Source organism: Syngnathoides biaculeatus, chromosome 4, assembly GCF_019802595.1.
Source record: "Syngnathoides biaculeatus isolate LvHL_M chromosome 4, ASM1980259v1, whole genome shotgun sequence".
NCBI classification, from domain to species: Eukaryota; Metazoa; Chordata; class Actinopteri; order Syngnathiformes; family Syngnathidae; genus Syngnathoides; species Syngnathoides biaculeatus.
The window spans coordinates 13,188,606-13,198,751 of NC_084643.1; the positions used below are offsets into that span (position 1 = coordinate 13,188,606).

General features: G+C 45.5%; 1 long non-coding RNA gene across 1 annotated transcript; it reads left to right on the top strand.

The window, feature by feature from the left end:
- The first annotated feature begins 324 nt into the window (after positions 1-324).
- Positions 325-9,125, top strand: LOC133499983 (uncharacterized). The gene is made up of 3 exons (XR_009794797.1): positions 325-700; positions 776-1,174; positions 1,309-9,125. It is a non-coding gene; the product is annotated as an uncharacterized LOC133499983 (long non-coding RNA).
- Positions 9,126-10,146: the final 1,021 nt, after the last annotated feature.

Below are 10,146 nucleotides of genomic sequence, written 5' to 3' on the forward strand. Positions count from 1 at the left end.
CACAGTGGTGTGTCTGGTTTGAGGGTTGGCCTTACAATTGTGAATACCGGGGTTCAAATCCAAGTCCCACCTGTGTTGAATTTGCATGTTTTTCCATGTGCTTGTCTAATGGTGTGATGTTACGCTACATTATGAACAAGACATGGAAGTACACTATTACTTTGAAAGACTGCACTTTCTCTGTCATTTATTCTTTTTCGTTCTTTTCAATGTTATTCATGTTATAAGGAATTGTGTGTTTAAAAATATTCATTGTAAGGTTGAAAATTCTGTTAAATGTGAATGGAAGATCTCAGAAACACAGGAAGTAGGCTGCATATTTTATTTTGAAGCCACATTTATTGTATGACCGAAGAAGACTACTTCCACATGTATGTGAGTCTTATAGGGAAGTACGCTTCTGCTACACATATTTTCATTGTTTTGTTGTAAAATGTGAATGTAGTTTAAAACGTTTACAAAGCCGGTGTATTCACGGAGGTGAAGGGTTGAATGTGTTTCATTAATTTCAAGCATAAACTTGCTAGCTGGAGAAGTGGAGAGTTTGTCGCGGTCCGCGTGCGTTGTTGGGCGATTATGCAGTTTGTACTGTGGGAATGAGTGTCGGCAGAGACCGCATGGTAACCGTGTTTTTGGCGTTGCAAAGGAGTGAGAGAAAATGTGAAGAGAAATCTGTGAATTTGTCTCCTTTATAATACAGGTATGTGAGTTTTTGCAAGTTTTTGTTCTTTTCACTTATTGCAATGTAAATCACGTTATTTATTTTTATATACAGTATACTTCCTCGGTGGCACGGTGAATCAGCTGGTTAAGCGTTGGCCTCACAGTTCTGAGGACCTGGTTTCAATCCTGGCCCTCCCTGTTTGGAGTTTGCATTTTCCCCCCTTCCTGCGTGGGTTTTCTCCAGGCTTCGGGTTTCCTCCCACATCCCAAAAACATGCAACATTAATTGGACACTCTAAATTGCCCCTAGGTGTGATTGTGAGTGCGACTGTTTGCCTCAATGTGCACTGTGATTGGCTAGCAACCAGTTCAGGGTGTACCCCACCTCCTGTCCATTGACAGCTGGGATAGGCTTCAGCACTCCCCACGCCCCTTTTGAGGATAAGCAGCAAAGAAAATGGATGGATGGAGTATACTTCCTCTTCTTCGTGAGTCTTCTCAAGAGAGAGGGGTAAGAGTATATGTGAAGAGAAATATATGAACACCTGTGAATGTGTCTTCTTTATAATGCAAAGAGAGAAAGAGGATTAAACCAAATTGAGACTAGCCAACGTGTGTGTCTTCTCTTTCATCCATCATCCAAAGAAGTACACAATGCAGAGCTCGACCCATTAAAAACTGGTGCCATGACCCGTCGACTGGTCAGCTGGAGCTGGCCTCCTCTGTTCCTGCATTACACTCAGGCTCTTCTGGGCCCAGTTCTCTGCCAATTGACGTGTGGGGATGGATCATCACAGCCGCTGCTGTCCTGGCCGTTTGAGAATCGTCCTGGTGTTGTCTCCTGACTAGTGGGAGTGACGAACCACTGCAAGCTGATCCCTTTGTTGGTGGTTGAGGAACAGCCTTCGGATGTTGCAGAGCTACTGAACTCTTATCTTGGAGTCAGCTTGTTGAAAAAGTCTTATCCTTTTCAATGACTGGAAGTCACAAAATTTTCATTTGGTGTGTATTGTGAATATATGGGTGTTTTTGAAAGGGTTTGTCTGAGACAATTTTCATTTTCACAGTTCAGTCGTTAATTTATTCTGACAGTGTGCGGTAATAATATGGACACATTGTACACGGGTGGGGCGAGCTGATGTTGCAAGTTGCAGTGTGGGGAGGGGAAGAGGTGTTCTGATGTGTACACCTCTGTCGAGGTCCACACTGAGCGGTCAATCTGAGTTAACACTAGGAAATTTCAAGATGGAGGGAAACAGTCATGTGAAGCTCAGTGATGTGGTCAAATTTCGAGCATTTACTCCAAGTGTATTTGTCCCACCGCTCAAAACCTGAATGACTCCAGTGTCGGAGTATCTTCCAACCAACTTGCTGAGTTGATCAAGTCAATTGGAACAGGCATCAGAGAAAGTATCAAAGTTAGCTTACAACAAAAGGGTCCTCGGATCAAACATGTGCCGTCACCCCTGACCGCATGTCTCTCACTCCGATCAGATTACAACCACTGTCATTGATGCTTCCAAGTTAAAATTGTTGTTGCGCTCTGAAGTCAATACTCTGCATTATTTCAGGGGGGATGGTTTAGACAAGTACTCTGTGTATGAGTGGGAGGAGTTGATGCGGAGTTATTCTCTGAAACAGGGTTACTGTGGGGCTGAATGGTCATTAACAAGACTATTGGGAAATGTGAGGGATGTCACCAAGGTATGGTTACGTAGCAACCCCCAGGTCACTAACATCAATGTGGTTTATTGTGTACTCAGACGCCATTTTGGTGACTTTGTACATTCTGACTTACTTTTGGCTGATTTCTATGCAGTCCTACTCCTCACTGGGGAAAGCGCCCTGGATTGCTGGATCAGGCTTAATAAAGCAGACAAAATGACAGAACAATGTTTAGTGAGTAAAGGTGAGACTGGGATTTGAGTCATCATGCAGTTATCATGTTTGTACGCAAGTGCCGCGACAGAGAAATAGCTCAGATAGACGTTTTGTGGGAGCCAAATGTCAGTACAGAGGGACGTGACAGTTGGGCTTAGTTGGGAAGGGATAAGCGCTGAGGCTCAGGTGGGTCAGTCGTCAATACCTGGTTTTGAGGTCACCTCAACTGCTCTCCCCATTCATATTGAAAAGACAACATGGAAAGAATCCTGATCTTATTGGCGGAGACATTCTCCAGTAACGTGCAACTAGCTCACGGTCAAACTCAGAACCCAGTACATAAGAACAGTTGAAAATGTAAAGTCTGTAGCAGTTCAGATCACAGCACCTCTGGTCACTGCAGAATGTACAGACTGTGTTTCAGATGTTACACACCAGGCCATATTGGAGATAATTGTAGCCTGTCACCTTTTCCTCAACCTCTGCATCCGCCTCATTTCCCTCACATTCAGGGAAACCCATGAGCTCCCCTTTGGTGGAGGGCAATGCAGAGATGTGCGGTTTTCCCTCCTGTGAAGATGATAGTTAGTTCGTGTTTCAGCTGCTTGTGAATCAGCTCCGCCAGACAAAACGGTGAATTTTCAGAACAAAATGAAAACATGCAAAAGTGATAGTTTGTTTTACACCACCGTGTTTGCGGGGGACAAGGTCAACATCCAGGGGATGCTGGATAGCAGGTCCATGGCCAATTCTCTGCGCGCAGATCTGGTACTTCGGTTGAGGGAGGCGGGAGTTGTGCACGGTGATTTAGTGTCCCCTACAGACGTCGCCCTCATTGAGTATGGTGGGAAGCAAACAGAGGCAGTCGGAATATCTGAGATAAAACTCAAAACTGCTGTTTGACTCTGATTATCTTGTCCCAGTTTTGATTGTGGATGGGGAAGTAGATAGGATCATCATGGGTACTAACCTGCTCAAAAAAATTAGGAGATTTAAGAGCAACAAGGCTTACTGGCACGTCATAGGACAACCAGATTTGTCACCACAGCAGGAAGCTAGTGAATTAATTCGCTTCTTGGCTAATCTGGAAGGGTGCAAGAGGGATGAAATGCCGGATAAGGTGGGAACAGTCAGGTTAAAGAAAGCAGTCACACTGGAGTTTATGAGTGAGTATGTGGTGTGTGGCTGTCTTCCAAAAGGAACTAAACTTTCGGCTGAGACTACTGTAATTGTGGACCTTAGCTCATCAAGGTGTGTGCCCCGAAACATACTAGGGGGGGGGGTTCCTGTGATAATAATCAAACCAACTGATACCAAAATCACACTGCGGAGGAACGCCAAAGTGGCTGACGTTTCCCCATGCATAGCACTAGAGGATTTTGAAGAGGTTACCCAGTGGGCAGTGCATCAAATGAAGGGAAAAGTGGTCACTGGCAGCAGTCATGGCAGTTTGAGAGCACAGAGTTCTGAAAGTGACAGTAGGTCAAATGGGAGTTCCAAACTCAGGAAATTTGGGTTTCAGGATTTGCCACTTGATGATTGTGAGGTGTCCCGAGCCTAGAAAGAAAAACTGACAAATTTGATTGTGAAGTTCGAGAGTGTGTTTTCTAGGCACAACCTGGATTGTGTGAAAGCTATTGATTTTTGTCATCGCATTCGGCTGACTGATGACCACCCCTTTCAGCTGCCTTATTGCAGGCTTTTGCCAGCCCATCACCAGAAGTTGAGAGAGACACTGGCTGAGATGGAGGAGCTGGAAATAATCAGAAAGTCAAGCAGTGAGTACGCTTCACCTCTGGTTCTGTGCTGGAAGAAAAATGGCGAACTGAGACTGTGCACCGATTTTCGCTGGCTGTATCCCAGAAATATCAAAGATACTCACACGGTGCCTCATCAGGCAAATGTTTTGTCAGTGATGGGAGGCAATTCCTTTTTCAGTACACTAGATTTGACATCAGGCTACTACAACGTACCTCTTCATGAAGATGACAAGTACATTGCTTTCTCTTCATCATTGGGGTTACACGAGTACAACCACATGCCCCAGGGTCTTTGCTATAGCACTGCGACTTTCATTTTCGGGGATCAGAACTTCCTTTCTCTGCTTTGCTACTTGGATGATGTATTGGTTTTTGGTAGGATGGAGAAGGAAAGTCTTGAGCGGCTGGAACTACTTTTCAGGTGACTGCAGCAGTATCATCTCAAGCTATCTCCAATCAAATGGAAATTATTGCGGAGGTCAGTGAAATTCTTGGGGCATGTGATTTCTTGTGAGGGGATACGCACTGATCCGGACAAAGTACAGGTGATAGCAAGGTTTGGGTGAAGCCAATCTCATGGAGAGGGACGGAGTGAACCCCTCTGCTGACAAGGTCTATTCTTTCTTGGGCATGGTTGTGTATTACCAACATTTCATTGAGAACTGCTCTGTGATTGCTAAGCCAACTTAAATCTGGGGGCAGATAACTTCACGTCACACATGGTAAAAAGTGCCAGAAGGCTGTGACCGAGCTCAAATTTTCACCTGGATTCAAGTCAGGTTATTGGTCAGGCCATTCTCACAGTGTCATGTGATTTATTTGAAACCAATTGTAACCAATTATGTACCAATGTGTACCTAGGGAACAACAGGCGGGAGTCACATTGTAGAGAATAGAATTCAGACAGGCTAGTCAGTTGTTTTTAGAGCGATGATCCTTGGTGCCAAACGTGTATGCGAAGAAACGTGACAAAAACCCAAAAACAAGTTGAAATGCAGAGTGGTCAGAGCACTTGAGGTAGCATTGGTCTGCCACATGCTCAGGAAAAACTGGCCATAATAACTTCCTGACGAATCTTACTTAAACCGTCTCCCACACACATGTGTAGTTTTGGGGTGCAGGCAGCGTGCTTCTGCAGTTTGCACTTGTTACCATGTGGTGAGGGCAGGGATCTCTGGCTAGACATCAATATTATTGGCAAGCTGTAAAAACAAGAGGCCCAGAAAAAAAGAGGGCTACAACCTTGAATGCAAAGGAGAAAGGTGCTGTCACAGGGACCAAGAGGAAGAGAGAATACGCCTTTTAGTATTAATTTTCCAAAAATTATTTCCTTCCACCCATTTTCTGAGCCACCTATGCCCATAACCCTTAAAAGGGTTATGGGAGTCCTGGAGCCAATCCAAGCTATCTTCTGTCATCCCAGTATTGGTTGCCAGCCAATCGCAGGGCACATATAACAACCATTTACTATCACATTCATACCTACAGGCAATGTGACTAACCAGATTAAGAGACATTTCCCGGTATATTTTTTAATTGATACATGTAAAACAAGTGACCAGTAGGTGCAGTAGTTTCTCAGAAAACCAACAAGACCCAGCTTTCATGATATAGACACTCTGCAGGGTGGGGAATTGGGCAATTTCTTTAAAGGGGTGTGTTCAAAAATAGCAGTCTGCCATTGCCCACAAAGTCAAAACAGTTTTTAACAAACTACTTTGTTCATAGGATTTACCAAGCAGTGCTGTGGAGCAGCTGGTTAGATCATTGGCCTCACAGTTCTGAGGACCAGGATTCAAATCCCGGCCCCGCCTGGGTGGAATTTGTATGTGCCTGGGTGGGTTTCCTCTGGGCACTCCGGTTTCCTCCCACATACCAAAAACATGCATTGATTCGAGACTCTAAATTGCAGATAGGTGTGATTGGGAGTCCAACTGTGGTCTGTGATTTTGTGCCCTTGATCGGCTGGTAACCAGTTCAGGGTGTGGCTTCCTTCTGCTTGAAGATAGCAGGGATCAGCTCCAGCACTTCTGTGACCCTGGTGAGGATAAGTGGCTCTGAAAATGATTGGATGAATAGATTAATTTACCAATCCTTTGAATCACTAAACTAATATTTAATTGTATGACCACTTATTTCCAGAAGAGACAGGAACATAGAGTGACCTAGAAGAGTGCAGGTAGGAGCACGCAGGTGTATGATATTTTGTGCAGACGATGTAATCTGAAGGAGGTTACTGATTGTAAGGTTGTGGTGGGAGAGAGTGGAGCTCAACAGCATAGGATAGTGGTATGTAGAATGACTCTAGTAGCAGGTAGGAAGATTAAGAAGAGAAAGGTAGAGCAGAGACTCAGGTGGTGAAAGTTGAGGAAGGAAGAATGTTGTGTGGCCTTTCGAAAAGAGGTGAGACAGGCTCAAGATGGACAGGAAGAGCTCCTGGAAGACTAGAATACTACTGCCAAGGTACTCAGAGAGGGAGGCAGGAGGGTACTTGATGTGTGTTCTGGTAAGAAAGCGATGAAGGCGACTTGGTGGTGGAACCCCAAAATACAGGAAGTTATCTAAGGAAAGAGATTAGCGAAGAAAAAGTGGTACATGGAGAGGACTGAGGAGAGGCAGATGGAATACATTGAGATACAGCGTTGGGAAAAGGTAGGGGTGGCAAAGGCTAAACAAGAGGCATATGATGACATGTACACCAGGCTGGATACGAAAGAGGGAGAAAAGGATCTCTACAGGTTGGCCAGACAGAGTGATAGAGATGGGAAGAATGTGCAGCAAATAAAGGTGATCAAGGAGAGCGATGGAAATATGCTGACTAGTGCCAGTAGTGTGCTAAGTAGATGGAAAGAGTACTTTGAGAAGTTAATGAATGAAGAGAATGGGAGAGAAGGTAGAGTTGAAGTGGCAAATGTGAATGACCAGGAAGTGGCACTGATTAGTAAGGGGGAAGTTAGAAAGGCACTGAACAAAATGAAAAATGGAAAAACAGTTAGTCCTAATGACATACTAGTGGGGCTATGGAAGCAATTTGGAGAGGTGGCTGTGGAGTTTTTGACCAACATATTCAATAGAATACTAGCAGGAGAGAAGATGCCAGAAGAATGGTGGAAAGGTGTGCTAGTCCCCATTTTTAAGAACAAAGGCGATGTTCAGATCTGTGTATGGTTTCATGCCGACAAAGAGTACCACAGATGCATTTTTTGCCTTGAGGATGCTCGTGGAAAAGCACAGAGAAGGACAGAAGGAGCTACATTGTGTCTTTGTAGACCTAGAGAAAGCCCATGACAGAGTACCAAGAGAGGAACTGTGGTACTGCATGCACATGTCTGCTGTGGCGGAGAAATATGTGAGTACAGGGCATGTATGAGGGCACCAAAACAGCGGTGAGGTGTGCCGTTGGTGTGTCTGAAGAATTTAAGGTGGAGATGGGACTGCATCAGGGATCCGCGCTGTGCGCCTTGCTTTTTGCGGTAGTCATGGATAGACTGACAGATGAAGTTAGACTGGACTATGATGTTCGCAGATGATATTATGATCTGCAGTGAAAGCAGAGACAAGCCGGAGGAACAATGAGAAATATGGAGGTACGCACTGGAAAGGAGAGGAATGAAGATTAGCCGATGCAAGACAGAATATATGTGCATGAAAGTGAGGGGCGGAGGAGGAGGAGTGAAGTTCCAGGGAGAAGATAGAGTGAGGGTGGATGACTTCAAATACTAGGGGTCATCAATAAAGAGCAATGGAGGGTGTGGAGGGAAGTGAAGAAATGGGTCCAAGCGTGGTGGAACAGTTGGCAGAAGTTGTCTGGTGTTCCATGTGACAGAAGAGTCTCCGCTAGGATGAAGGGCAAAGTTTATAAAACAGTGGTGAGGCCGGCCATGATGTATGGATTAGAAATGGTGACACTAAAGAAACAACAGGTAGCAGAACTGGAGGTAGCAGAAATGAAGATGCTGAGGGTATCGTTTGGAGCTCATTGAGCAATAGCCAAACTTGGATGTTTTGGAGACAAGGTTAGAAAGCTCTCTCATGTTAAGAGGCGAGAGAGTGAGTAATTTGGTAGAAGGGTGCTGAGGCTGGAGCTCCCAGGCAAAAGAGCGAGAGGAAGACCAAAGAAAAGGTTGATGGATGTTGTGACAGAGGATATGAGGAGAGTAGGTGTTAGAGAGGAGGATGCACGAGATAGGCTTAGATGGAAAAAAGATGACACGCTGTGGCAACCCCCAACGGACAAGCCGAAAGGAAAAGGAGAATGACCACAGTTTTTGATAGCTGCTTCACATCTGTGTGGCATGGAGTCAACGAACATGTAGCACCTAACAGGTTTTAATCCACTCTAAAATTCCTTAAAGTGCCACTGACATCCTTATATACATTTTAAAACAGATATTGTAATGAAAATATTCATGTCAATGTCTATACGAAAAAATAAATATTAGCAAAGTGTGTTTCATTCATGGGCAAATTTGCAGAAGTCTCACTCAACATCCATGTGTTAGCCATATTGCCTGCTACGTCATTTACAGCTGTCACATTGGGACAGCCACATTGAGAAAGATGCTGTGCCACCTGCTACGGCAGACGAACAACAGAGATTTTCGGATTTTTCCGGCACCCCTTCTGACATGGAAGCTCTTGTCGAAGAAGAGAATTCTCACATTCAAGTGAAGTGACCGGGGCAATATTACCCTATTGTTCCGACCCATATTTTGATGATATCCGGATCACTTCTAACTAACAACAAACTCCCCGATAGTATGGAGTACGGGAGTGCCGACAACCCCGCGGCCCAGACGCAATGAGCCACCGTGGCCCGGCTGTGATGAGCCACCTAAATATCATGCTTTATGTGTCAGCAGCTCTTTAATGACATTCAAAAATTCATTTCCATTTATTGATTTTGTTTCAGAGTCATGATTTTCTCTCGATTGTCTTAAGGTCCAGTGATTGGGCTGGCCACTCCATTACATTAACTTTGTTTAGAACCAAGACTTTGCATGTTTACTAGTGTGTTTGGGGTCATGGTCTTGTTAAAACACCCATTTCAAGGGCATGTCCTCTTGAGCATAAGGCAACATGACCTTTTCAAGTATTTTGTCTTATGCAAACCGATCCATGATCCCTTGTATGCATTAATAGACCCAACACCATGGAAGGAGAAGCACACACACACACTGTCATGATCCTGCCGCTCCAGCACAAGCTGTGCGGGTGCGCTAATTGGGAGGCACACACCTGTGCCTCATGCGGGCTGATCATCCCCCGTATATTTAGGACCCAGTGACAACTGGTCAGCCGCCAGTTCGTTGAGCTTTATGTCCCGTTCCAGCACCCTCGTATTCCTGACTGAACCTGTGTGTACCGACCTTCGTCCGTTCTCCGACCAACCCTGTAAGGCTGACTCCTTGACACTCCTGCCTGCGTTGATTGTTTCCCCGTGTACCGACTACTGCCTGCCCACTCATCTGCTCTCTTCGCCCGACGCCCCAACAACCGCTGCTGCACCGGACAGCCTGCTCGATCCCCGACCACGGCATATAATAAACGTGTCTCTTCTTGAACTACCTTGCGTCTTCCGAGTTCCTGCATTTGGGTCCTACCTCTCGTTCAGATGGGACGTGACAGAACGAACTGGCCAGTACAGGACCCAGCAGGAAAGACCCGGCGTCGCCGGGACCGACGCAAGGTAGACCGTCTGCTGGAGGACCAAGCCTGTCCAATCCGGGTAGGCTCCCTGACGTCCTCCACTTCCGTGTCTTACACTCCGCCAGCGAGGTATGAATACGTCCCGAACACGACCCGTCCGGCTCCTCATATTCTTCTGGACTCTGACTTTTCG